The sequence below is a fragment of the Protopterus annectens genome, chromosome 8.part0 (genome assembly GCF_019279795.1).
Source record: "Protopterus annectens isolate FY-2018-M chromosome 8.part0, PAN1.0, whole genome shotgun sequence".
Lineage (NCBI taxonomy): Eukaryota > Metazoa > Chordata > Ceratodontiformes > Protopteridae > Protopterus > Protopterus annectens.
In genome coordinates, this window is record NC_056741.1 from 561,587,101 (window position 1) to 561,601,062 (window position 13,962).

The 13,962-nt window shown below is 43.4% G+C and overlaps 1 protein-coding gene across 1 annotated transcript in view; it reads right to left on the minus strand.

The window, feature by feature from the left end:
- EIF2AK3 (eukaryotic translation initiation factor 2 alpha kinase 3) overlaps positions 1-13,962 on the minus strand; it is a 928,830-nt gene that overhangs the window by 25,240 nt on the left and 889,628 nt on the right. The gene's annotated exons all lie outside the window — the stretch shown is intronic.

Genomic DNA, 13,962 nt, shown 5'->3' on the forward strand with positions numbered 1-13,962 from the left:
TTTAAATCCCAAGACAGGGTAGGTCTAACCAATGGAGGTCTGGAATGAAAACCTTAAAAAAAGCTTTACAGATCTTATGAGATGTGAAGAAGGATGTGGAAAAGCCTAAGTGAAAAGAAACAGCTGTTAAGTGTACCTTTACTGAAAAGTAAGCACCTTCCTTGAAGAGATTTGCTAAAACAGTAAGCACCTGGAAAAAAAAAACATGTCCTAATGTGAATCCCAGAGAATAAATTTAATCAATTTACCTTTATATATTATCTTTGTTGATGGTCTTTTAAGATGCAGTGAGTAATCTTGTCTGCTGCATACTGCATTGGCGAATGACTGGCCCTAGGCCATCACTGGAAGGGGAAGCAAACATACAATCAAATAAACAAAGCATACGTCTGGGTGAGGCAGCTGGATGGATGTGACAGCAGACAAAGGTGCTGCTGAAGGAGAAGAGTTCTTTCTCCGGAGATGAGGCTATGGTAACAAGAACCATGAATGGCAAGGCGAGAAAAGGGTTATGAGAATGACCATCACTCTGCACATTTTGCCTTTTGGAGAAACCTAAATGCATACCGGAGACTTAGTGACAAATCATGGGCAAAAGCATTTCTTGGTGACAATCTTGTCTGAGGAATAATGATGAAACATTTTTGCAGTTGGTGTTGGATAGTAACTTGAAGAGACTGCAACAGGGTCCTCCCCACATTACCACATTAGAAATATGTTCACAACAGTTTTCACGTTTAGAGACCATTCATGTGACAGCAACATTTGGCTGCTCAACATCTACGCAATCACAATCGATGCCCCTAGTATATGCTCTCCTACAGGTTCATACGCGTTTACTATGCAAACGACCACAAGGACCTTTTTAAGCCTAGCAATGTATCCCAAATCTCTGACAAGTTTTGGTACCCTTGATAAGCGTAAGCAGAGGGCTGGGAGGTGAACCATTTACAGGCTGCCTGTGACCATTAGAAACATAGGTGCCAAACCAGAGATGAATTTCCTGTTCCCCATCCAACTGTCCAAATTAGACGAACTGCTATAGGGAAAAACTCTGCTTCACATGGATGGGAAGCCTGTTCCAGAGAAGGGGTAGTCTCTAGGATACATACGTGTCTCTACAGCAGGTCCTATTTATATCACATGCAAGGTTTAAGTTTCTAGAATGGGTAATTCTGGCAATGTTTGATTTGTGAATATACATGAGGTCCATCAGAGTGCAGTCTGATAATACCTTGTATGCCAGGCACAGATCTCACCTCAACAGCCTTTAGGAGGCAGAAAGTGATGTGACTTTGTGGTCCCGTTCCCATACCTTCATGGTTTCTCTGCACAAGGGGTAAGTGCATGTTTTACCTTCCTTGTTTATATACCAAAGCACTGCCATATTGCCCATGGGAATGGAAACTGCAGCCTGGGGGAGCAAATCCTGAAATGTCTGCAATTATAGGAGGATGGTTCTCATGACCAGCACACTGACACTTGATTTGGCCTCCTGGGTTGTTCATGTGCCTTGAATTGGAATGGATGCATCTATCGTTACTATGGCAGTATGGGAATGTTGCACAAAAGGTGTCCCCATGAACAGATTGTGTGGGTCTGCCCAGCATAATATAGATTCATAGGTTCATAAGTGTGTACTAGGCTAATGGCCCTGGAGCCTTTACAAGCCTAGTCCACAGAAGTGCCCTGGCATCATGCTGCCCGACGTTAGTTCCCAGTGCCTCTATCAAGTAGAGTCACTGAAGTGATCCCCGGGGTGAACTTTTTATTTTCCATCCACTCATCAAGATTTCTCTTGAAGAGGGCCAGTGAGGTGCTCTGCTGGACATGTATGGGAAGTCAATTCCAGAGCATGGGCAGTCTCTGGGTTATGAACCTGTCCCTCCAGCATATTCTGTTGATTGTGGTAATGAGGTTGAGGTCTCTGGAGCATGTGGTGTGGAGGGACTGGGATTTCTTTAGACATAGCATATCTAACTGAGTTGGGTCAGACAAGGTTTTGTAGGTCAAGCAGAGATCGCCTCTTAGTAGACGATATGAGACCAAGAATAGCTGGCGTTTTTTGAGTCTGTCCGTGTAGGACATGTGTTTAAGGCCTAGAATCCTCTTCATGACGTACTTTTGTGGCCTTTCCAGCTGCTGCATGTGGCTAGTGAGGTACATGCCAAATGGGGAATTATACTCTATGATTGGCCTAATGAGGGAAGAGTAAAGAGAGATGATTATCTCTTTCTTCCTGGATGCAAAACCCTTGGTAATGAAATGTGCCACACAGAAGGACTTTCTGACCACAGTGGCAATGTGGTGGTCAAAGGAGAGGTTGCTGTCAACCTACGTCCCCAGATCTCTTATAACGCTTTCAATGTTCAGTGGGCTTCCATCGATGTGGTAATTAGTGGGAACTGAATTTTTCCCAAAGGGAATGACAACGCATTTTTTTGGCACTAAGCTTAAGGCCATGGTTTTGACACCAGTCATTGGTCTCAATGAGGCCTTTCTGTAGGATGTCTACATCACTCGGGGAGTTAATAATGGCTCCCAGCTTGCAGTCATCTGTGAACTTGGTCAGCTAGAGTCCCTCCGTTTTGGCCTGGACTTCTGAGAAGTAGATGCCAAACAGGGGAGGAACCAGGGCCGATTCCTGTGGGACTCCACTTATGACTGGTCGTCAGTCTGTCTTGGAGTCCGCTACTTTCACATTGTGAGTTCTATCTGTGTGCCAATTTGCAACTCACCTAGTGATATAGGGGTTGATGCCTAGTTTGGTGAGTTTATCAATAATTCCTGAGTGAGGAATGGCATCAAAGGCCTTGGCCAGATCGACGTAGGCTGTATGAACTGCCTTGCCCTCATCCACAGCTCTGGTAACTGACTCAAAGAAGTCAACCAGGTTGATCAGACATGATCTACCTTCCACTAAACCAAGCTGCGTGGGATCTAGAGTTTGGAGATTCCCTATATCCTTGTTAATTAGGTCCATGATGATGCACGCTATAGCCTTACATATCAGACTCATTGGGCTAATGGGGCGATAATCCACAGGGTCTGTAGTCGCTCCCACTTTATGGAGAGGGATGACTGTAGCAGTGCGCCATTTTATTTTATTTATTTATTTATTTTTATTTATTTTACATTTGTTGACCGGGATAGTCCGACTGGATGCATGTCCATTTTCAGCGGAGGCCCGGGGACAAAAGCTCCAAGGGTAAGCAGATACAGCATTACATAATACCAGCATTACATATTACAAACAGACTATTTACAGAGATTACATAAGTAAGCATTTGGTAGGGACAAAGCCTGAGGTGAGGCTGTGATTGAACAGGGCACACAGTTGTGTGCCAGTTCACTTTGTAGTTCATGTAGAACACATCCAGGGATATTGTCAGGTCACATGGAAGCGGTATTCTTGGCCTTGGACAATGCAGCTTTAATCTGTGCTGCAGTAATGCTGGGTGCCTGGCGTTCCTCTGGTATTGTGAATGGTCCTTTAGGAAGGGACAGAGGGGTAAAGTTGGCACTAAATCTGTCGGCCAGTATGTTGGCTCAGTATAGGAGGTACCATTGTGCAGTAACTCAGAGCAAACCTGGGTATTGCCATGGAGATTCTTGATAAAACTATAGAAGGCTTTGTGGTCATTTTTAGTGTCTGCCACAATTCTGCCTTCATAGCTGGCTTTAGAGGTTTTGATGAGGGATCTCAACTTTTTGTGGAGGCTAATAAGGGAGTTTTTCCAGTCTTGGGACTTCACTTTTTTCTGCAACAGTTTCTTCCTTCTGTTGTAGAGTTTATTAATGGCAGGAGACCAGCAGATTGGCTTCCTTTTTTGAAGGAGGACATCTTGGTTCTGTTAGGTATGGCTAGTTTCATGCATTTATGTAAGTGTTCATACAGTGCATCGGTGTAGGATTCAGCAGTCATGCATCTATTTTCCATTAGTATGGGTGCCGTGAAATTAGTCACTTCTGTTTTTAGGAGCCCAAAGTCAGCTTTGGAGAAGTTTTCATGGTGGTTACCTTTGTGGGGGGTGTGGGTGAGATGTGGATTTCCATGGAGATTAGTTTGTGGTCGGATCTAACCAGGGAGGAACTGACTACTGGTGTAGAGCAACAGTTGCCCACATTAGTCATAACCAGGTCAAGGATGCTGCGTTTTCTACTGGGGGTAAGAATGAGCTGGTCCAGGGTGTTGGAACTGATGAATTCCAGGAAGGGTTGGGCCAGTGTATTGGTGCATAAGTATTTTCCCAGCTGATGGAGGGGTAGTTGAAGTCACCTAGTATGAGAGTGTTGGGTTGGACCCTAATAGTTTCCAGGGTGCTTAGGAACGTGGAGTGAGAGTCTTGGAACATGGTTGGGGACCTATAGCAGGCTACGACCTGAATCACCGTCTTACCCAATGATAGTTGCACCTGAAGTATCTTAGATGCATTATGCTGGGCTACTAGTCTGGAGGTGTGCATATCCTTTATGAATATGGAGACACCACCACCTTTGGAGCTTCGGTCCATGTTCTGGGGCCGAAAGGTGTGGAATGAGTTATAGCCTGGTAGCGCAGGGGTGCTTTCTGCTCCTTTAAAACCAGGTCTTCGTTTCAGCACAAATGTCAATGTTTTCCATTTTGAGGAGTGCTTCAAGCAAATGCATCTTGAGATTTAGACTTCTAGCGTTGAGCAGCATGACCCTCAGATTGCATTTATTTGGAACATCACCTAAAAAAGGCACTATAGGGGTGGCAAGAGACTTAGCCAGTATCCAGAAACCCAGGGGTGACAGATGCAGGCCATCTCTGGCAAAGCATCGACGTCTGTCAATCATGTTATCCCAAGAAGATGGATACTGGATCCCCTTAGAATGACACCAGAAACTTAGCCAATTGTTGAAGTCAATCACTTTCTGCTTGTACTGCAATATCATTCTGGGCGAAAGTAGGATGCTGCTCAGGGCTAGGGTCATACCTGCCTGGGCCACATAATCCGAGAGCTTCTCCATGTCTCTTTTCATGTAGTCCAGGGAGGTGCTTTTCAGGTCATTCACACCCACATGGACAGTGACAGAGTCATACTTGTACTTGTTGTGGAGTGACCTGACTGCGTGTGTTATGTGTCAGATTCTGGCACGTCATAGCTGACTGTTACCTTCTCCTTATTCAACCTAGTGAGTGGGACATCAGTGTGCCTCACTATCAAGTCAACTATGATTAGTGTATTGGGCAAGAAGTTTTGCCACAGGGGCTTAGGTTGAAGGGCACACTGTGTAGGTGAGCTATGTGTCTCATGGTTTGTGCTATGTTGTGGTGGTTGAGTGTGTTTCTGCTTTGGAGGTCTCTTCTGTTTGGGTAGATTTCTATTGACAGCCTCTGCGAAGGTGGGCGTGAGGTTTGTATTTTTATGTGACAGCCGTGATGGTGGGTGTTCTGGAGAGCTATGTAGTGTGGTGCAGCTGTTGACCTTCTCCTCTTGACCAGCTATTCTGGTCTTGGCTTGAGAGTGCATGGCTTCCAATTTGGATATATAAGTGCATCTCTCACAAGTCTGAGTGTTGGGAGGTAAGAGGAGAGGGTTGTCTGTGTACATGAGGCAGTTGCTACACTGCCTCAGAATGCCCAAGTTCACCAAGTAAATATGAGAAAGCACAGGGAAATGACCTTTAGACATGCCAGGAGGGATGGTCATTATTACCAAGTACTGGAGGTGTTTCTATATTCCTTTTATAGGAAAAATGTCACTCAAGGTGTCTGAGTCTGTACAGAAAAATGCCAAACACTTGAGGGGAGATTAATACAGAGACCCTGAAAATGTAAGGATGAAGTATTTAGGCAGATATTCTGAAGTTGCAAAAGTACACTGATGGAAACAGGTGCGTGACACAATTCTTATTCTAACAGTTGTTTAATGTTTCTATTTTTTTTTCTACAAACTGGGGTCTATCCCCCACTACTTTTGCCAGGTCCTCATGTCCTAGCAAAATGTTCCAATTGTTAATATTTTTAATGGTCGTGGAATCCAACTTTTAGCAATAGCTATGTCCACTTCAAAAGTGGGCATCCTATGTACATTAGGGTCTATGTCAATTCTTCGAACCCTTAAAATTTTGAACGTTACATGGTCGAGACCAAACGTTTGAAATTTCAAATGTTCGAAGACTGACTTTCAACGGTGCAGTATGGTGCAGATAGGGAGAATTTCCCTTTTCTGCAATGAAGTACGGTCTCATAGTTGGTATATTTAAGTGAGGGGGGGTGAAGGGGGGCTTGCCCCCCTACTCACACTGTTAAGGTGCGTTTTTCTTTTTTTTCTTTATTTGATATTCGAACATCCAAATGTCGAACATTTGGTCTCGACCATGTAACGTTCGACATTTTGGATGTTCGAATATTTAACACAGACCCGTACATTACATGTAGCGGATTAAATTATTAGTGTTAGAACCAACAAATTTCCACCCATTATTATACATGTTGTCACTGGGCGGCCATGGTGGTGCAGCGGTTAGCGTTGCCGCCTCACAGCAAGAGGTTCTCTGGTTCGATTCTCGGCTGGGGTGTCTTCTGTGCGGAGTTTGCATGTCCTCCCTGTGGTCGCGTGGGTTTCCTCTGGGTGCTCCGGTTTCCTCCCACATCCCAAAGACTTGCAGTAGGTGGATTGGACACTCTAAATTGGCCCTAGGTATGGTTGTGTGTGCCTTCTGTGGAAGGTTGGGTGCTGGGCTGGCAACTCAGCACCATAAAACTCCACTGCCAATCATTAGCGGACAGATGATCCGCTGTGGCGACCCCTAACCGGGAAAAGCCAAAAGAAGAAGAAGAAGAATTATACATGGTTTCACTAGTAAACAGATTACCAATGAAGCAAGAGATGAATCGTTTAACTCCCATTTTGCTTCAAGGTTATGTTTGGACATGATGGTGGATTCCATGACCATTAAAAATATTGTCAAAAACAATTGGAAAATTTTGCTAGGACATGAGGACCTGGCAAAAGTAGTGGGGGATGGACCCCAGTTTGTAGAAAAGAAAAATGGAAACAGTAAACAACTGTTAGAACTTTCAGGGACGAAAATTAAGAATTGTGTCGAGCAACTGCTTCCACCAGTGTACTTTTGCTGTTTGGTTCCTTCTCTCTGGTTCCTGGTTGTTTCGGTTTTTCGTTGTTAGATATTCTGAAGTTAGAAAGAAATCAAGCAGTTTTTTTTGTCTTTCGGCTTTTCCCGGTTAGGGGTCGCCAAAGCGGAATTCCGGTCCGCTAATGATTGGCAGTGGATTTTTACAGTGCTGAGTTACTAGCCTGATGCCCAACCTTCAAAGAAGGCACACCCATTCATGAACGCACCTACCTGCATGTCTTTAAACGTCACTCGACCGCAGAGAGGACATGCAGACTCCACACAGAAGGTGCTCCAGCCGAGAATCGAACGGGAGAACCTCTTGCTGCGAGGCAACAACGCTAACCACTGCAACACTGCAGCCTAGAAAGAAATCAACAAATAAAGCAGTACTTACTGAAAAATAATTCTTTCTTTTTCATAAGTACTGCTTGATTTGTTGAGAAAGAAATCAAGCAATACTTACTGAAAAAGAGAGAATTTGCAGGTGTTTGAAAGCTTCACCATATCTGTCATGGACTGAAAGTGTTTGGTCCTACTGAGTCCTGAGCATCCACTGTAAAATTCTCATGTTCAGGCTGGCAAATGAACAGTCTGGGAAGATGCGTCCATGAGATCTAGCACCTAAAGGCTGTAGACCTTGAGAGAAACTGGTTACTTTGCTTGCAATGGAAGACATAGTATCTGGAGTTTATCATGCTTTTTGATGTACTGTATCCAACTGTTAGCCAGTGACCCACTACGGATGGTGATGAATATGGCTGGGACTTCTCCAGGTTAACAGTGATCCCCAAGGATAGACACAGATGGAGCAAGTACTGTCTTGCCATTAGAAGCAAGCATCTCCATATTGGAAGCTACTATGAACCAGTCATCCAGGTAAGGGAAAATCCTACTCAGAGTAGGTGTGTATGGGCTGCAGTAGGAGACGTGTTTAGTAAACACCCAGGAGGCTGTAGTGAGTGCTAAGGGTACAGCTCAAAATTCAAACTGACTGGCTTCCACCTGGAAGTAAAGAAATCTCTTTGACATCTCCACTATTTTGATATGTAGGTGTGCATCATCAAAGTCCAAAGAGCACATCTAGTCACCTGGCTGCAAGCACAGAAGAATGGACTGCACCATGACAATTTGGAACAACTCATTCACATAATGGTTTAGTCAACTTAAACTAAGTATGGGTCTGAGGTCTTGAGTCTTTATGGGCACCAAGAAGAACCTGGCATAGAACCTCAAAGCGCTCTGATCTGGTGGGACCTCCTGGATGGCTTTTTAGGTTTCTTACTTCCTGCACATCTGCCCTCTTCTGTTAGGGTGCAGCTATAAGGGCATGCTTTCTGTGCATTTCCAAAACGGGAACAGAGTAGTCAATGGATGTAATTTCACTTATAAACTTATCTGACATGCTGGCCAACCACACCTGTATGGGGAAAGGCATCCCCAACTACCTCCAGATCAGGACACTTGGGCAAACTTTCAGGATGCAAATTGGGAGGGTCCTCAAAAAAACCCTCTGTAGCCCTGATGGTTAAGACCACCTCTGCCCCTATGGTAGCAGCTGGACTGGAACCCATGTCATACAACTGCTGGTTCTAAGGCTGTTGGAACTACACGAACCATACGTTTTTGGCACCAATTTGATTTCTATGAAAAGGCTCTCTGAGGTGTTGAAAACTTCATCACAACAGCTGTCAGCAATTTCCTTCCCTAGAGACAATGTTGCAGTTTTTTTCATCTGATACCTGAACAAGGTGGTTCCATCACAGGGAGCATTGAGAAATGCCACCCCAAAGTGGTTCGCAAATTCTGTTAGGCAAAGCTAGGCTTGCCTCTGTATTGCTAAACTGGGACCCATTCCTCTATCTGCACTACCAATCGCATTGTGAATCATACAATGGCCCAGCACAGAAGTGTTAGTTATGAATGCCACTTGGGTTTCTAATGGAGTTTTGAGATCACCTGCAGAAAACTGTTTTAGTGTGTCAGTTTTTTTCTGGCAAATCCCTCTGAAACCTAACAATATGCAACATGTAAATTAAAGCCCGAACTGAGGAAGTACTGGACACACAGACATTTAATGAGCCTATCCATCATCCTTGACTCTCTATACAGAGGATGAATAGCCTGAGGATTCTCGGGCACACTCTTTTTTGTGGCATCAGACACCATTATGGAATCTGCAAGAGGTTCCTTGCTCTAGTGCTTCTATCTAGGTGTGGGGGGGGGGGTCTGCAGCATTCTATCTGGTTTGCGATTAATGGGTTCAGTCACATCTGGCTTATTCCAGGCATTGCAGCATGCCATATCTATTAGCTTGTCTGGTGGTGTCACTAACCAAGCCACTGGGGAGCGAGGACTTACAGGACTCCTGCAAAATCTTTTCCTCCAGGGAACTGGGGTATGTCAGCCAAGACCCCCTCTGCCTCATCATCTTCAGGATTTTGTCAAATGTGTTTTTATCCAGAGGGGATTTGGGTGAAACCTCCCCTGGATTTAGATCAGTATCAGGCAGGGAAACTCCAAAGGGTAGTCAAGATGCTTCTGGTTGCAGTGCCTCTTCACGACAGACTTGGAGGACTGTCATCAGAACTCTCCTGGGAAGAAGGTGATACACATCTCAGCAATGCGAGTCTGTCCTTGGGGAGCATAGATAATGAGAGGTCAAAGGCGTCAGCATCAACTTTGTTTTGCCTGTACCTGTCCTTCCAAAGAACCTTCACGTCTACCTGTGACAAGTCACTGGAGGCATTCAGGATTGAAACCCTCGGAAATGAATGTGGCAGCATCTACATATCTGAAGTAATGAAACTGACTGTCAGTACTGAGGCTCCAGAGCCAAAGTCAGTTCTTAAGATTCAGTGCCAAGGGGTCGAACTCTTAGCACTTCGACACCAACAATGGTCTAACAGAGTTGGGGTTGCACTATGCACCAAGTGCCTAACACCAAAACCCCTGGTCCTAGTGGCCCCCGATGTCGACAAGGTCGGTGTAAAAAAACACTTATACCAAGGGAATCAGTGTGGATGAAATGGAATCTGCAGATGTTAATGGAATAGGTGCAGGTGTCAATTCCTTCACTGCTGGTACCGATATAGGGGCAGGAGTAGGAGGAATAGAAGAAAAGGAGGAAATGGGATCTTCTCAAGCTGGCCTAGGGACAGAGGAAGCAGAAATACCACTATATTGAAGCTGGGCCTTCAAAAAGGCAGACATCGTATGTTCCCAATCCAAAGCAGTAGGGCTTCTAAGTGACCTGCAGAATCAAAGTGAAGCTACAGAAGCAGGTACGGCAGTAAGAAACCTAGAAGTCTTCTGTTCTGAGGGAAATCTTCCAGCCAAGTTGGTGGTATCAGAGCACTCCTGTTGCGAGGAGAAGCAGGTTTGGTGGGAATACGCAGTGATGAGGGTGCTGGCTGGGAAGAATTAATGGAAATCCTCAAAACATTAGTCAGGGGCATCTTTTCAAGGACAGAGATGTCCATCTCTTCGGTCCCATGTTACTCCTTTTTTCACGCTGTATCATTTTGAAAGAGTTTTTATCTTTGTCAAAGGAAGTCTCTTCCTTTAGCTGCTGACTCAGAACAAAGCAGTCCTTTCAACACAAGTTGTTTCCACGTGTCCAGGGGAGTATAGGAGATTAAATTTTTGCAAATGTTAACGATCTTTGTCTAAATGCCCCACACTATGACATACCATACATACTTCAAGGGGGCCCTGGGCAGAATCTTAAGGATGCACTGTTTACACATTTTTGAACCTGAGATTTGGGTCTTTCTCCACAGAAATGGCTTAAATCTACCCAAAAAAACACAACAACCTTAAGTACAAAAACAGCACCAGCAACCTGATTCTATTAACTAAAGGCTGTCAACAACTCTAATTTACCAGTCACAAGGGAAAACATCAAGAATTAGAGATATTTTTTAAATGACAATGGATGGGGAGAGAATAAGAGGGGATAAGTAAGGATAGAATAGATGAAGCACCAGGCAAAGACAAAAGAAGATAGCCTATGTTACTTCTACACAGTCTCAACTCCTTTTTAAGAAAATTGCAAGAAAGAAGAGTACTTACCTGTCTTAAATTATCAGAAATAATCACGAATAGCTTAAGATCATACGGAAGACATGACAGCTGCAAAAATATCAACAATTCTTTCTTCAAAGCAGGGACATACGGGATAGGGGAAGAACTTGAGCTTGTGAACACTGTCATTACTGAATAAAGGTTGCCAAGATAAAAAGTCCTACTGCTTCCAATGTCTGAACAGGACCACATTAAAACCAACATTCTACATTTACAGCCACTGTCAGACATGAACAATTACAAGAATTTTTCAAAATATAAGAAACAAATCTCCTCTGGTTGTATTTGTTCTTGGGAAGAAGGCCATCCAGACTGAGGATGTTGAGATGCAAGTGTTGTGCATAATTCTGCATTGTAAGAAATATCTGGTGTCAGCTGATGCCCCTCTTACAACACAAATGCCCTCAAGATGCACTGGGAGGAAGTCAGCAGCAGCCAATGGTGGAAGGTAGAAGCTCTGCAAATCGGGCAACCATGGACTACCTGCAGGAAGGATGACCCAGTGATCATGACTGCAACAGTGAATAATAAGAACACCATTTTGTTGCAGATTACAAAACTGCTGCTCTAGAATAATGCAAAATAAAATACTTCACTTTCCCTACATGTGAACACAAGAAAAACAGCAGAAATGACCAGCTCTGCTTCAGGACCAAAAACGTACAGAATGGATTTTTATGTCACGAAGCAGACAAAAACACGAAGCTCTTTTAGTGGACTGCTGGACTATGCATTTTCTCCTACATGTAGACCACAATAAACTTCTCCTGTATGAAAAGCAACAATAACAGATGTGATAAATATGACCTAAATACATCATGACAGCAACAAACTACTATTGGTTGCTTGGCTATTAATGCTACTTGCAGATATTTCAATACTGAAAAAAAAAACCCTCACACAGTAATAATTTTTCAAATGCATAGGTATGTGCTCTATGAGATCACACCTGCATTTCCTGGGCTGCTTATCATAAAACTGCAAAGAGTTTGTTTTATGAGAAAAAATGCTCAGAAATATGTTCCAAGTTATGGGGCCAATACCACATTCACTCTTCAAATGACTGTCACTTCAGATTGCTCTGACTGTTTTAAGAGCATGGAAAAAGGAAAAATTAAATTTCCCATTTCAAGGGTAATTCTGGTGAACTGTTCAAAAGGAAATGTAAACTTGTCCTAAAAGACAAGTAATCCTATGAAGACATCATTAAGGTTCTCTGTAAAAAAAAGTTTGCAACTCCAATTTCTAAAAAGCCGAGGTGATGGCCACCAGAAAAAAAAAAATTATTTATATATATATATATATATATATATATATATATATATATATATATATATATATATATATATATATATACACACACACACACACACACACACACACATATATACACTACATACTATACTATATTATACTTATTACATGTATACATCACACACAAATATATTTACATGAAATTTACTTTAGTGTCAGTGAAACTAGTACTCTGGAATAGGGGAAAGACATATCTCTAAATGACAATGTTTAAACCTCATTGAGATGAAGGAGGGAAGAAATGCAAAATGGGTTTAATGAACTTCTTGGCCAGCCAGTGCTGAGCAAAAAAATCCTACATTCCATAAGATAATTTTGGGTAGAAAGATATAACACATGCTGAGACCACAGAGCAACATAGTCCCGAACCATACATGGACCTGAGATAGGTTAGCCTCACCTGAAAAGCTAGGCATCCAGGACCAAAAATGACACCAAAAATGACACCATTCTGTCCAATGGGCCTGTCAGGTAGGAAGTTTCCTGGCAGCTTCAGTCACTTATTACATACTAGGCAGGTTATAAGACTGAATCTGGGGCCCACACTAATGCAAGACCAACTGCTGTCCCAGATGTAGAGGACTCCTTTGGCTCAAATCAGAAGCATCTCCCTGTACTAGAAGATACAAAAGTAGATGAACCCATAAGGAAGGTAAGTTTTGCTACCTCTCTGAATTTTACAATGAAGCACAGAATAAGATAAAATGGGAAGGAAACACCAAAGGAATGTCCCTTTCCAGAGAAAAGAGAAAGTACAGTTTTGTACCTACCATAAATGTAGATGTTCGAGTGCTAATACAGCTGCAGTAATCACAGATGGGTTCTCTGCCGTCAGGCGGGCCCTCGGTCGGCCGAATTCCAAAGTCTAGGTCCGGCGTCGGTTGTCGTCGCTTTCTTTCCTGACGTCAGTGCGGCAGGAGTATATAAGACATAGTCGACGCCATATTCTTCAGTCTTTCTTGCCCCAGATGTCAGGTGCCCCCAGAAGGAAGGCAATACATAAATTATATATATAAATATAGTCAAGCAATGCAATATAATCAAAAATCAGTAGTTGCAAGCAAATACACCATAGAAGGATAACCCAAATTAGGTTGTATAAGGAGGTGTTAACCACTGGGCTTTTACCAAGAGGGGAAGGTGGGAGGGAAACCTGTACTGCAGCTGTATTAGCACTCGAACATCTACATTTATGATAGGTACAAAACTGTACTATGTTCATTGTGCATACAGCTGCAGTAATCACAGATGGGTAGAATCCCAAAGCTACGCACAGGGTGGTAGGCACTAGGTGGAACTGGGAGAAGCCAGAATGCCCTGCAACACAGCAGAGGCAAAGCCTGCTCTAGTTTTGGAACATAAAGGCAGGTGGTAGTGTTTTGTGAAGGTATGCACAGAACTCCAAGTGGCTGCCTCCAAAACATCCTTGGTAGGGACTCCCTCTGAGGAAGGCTG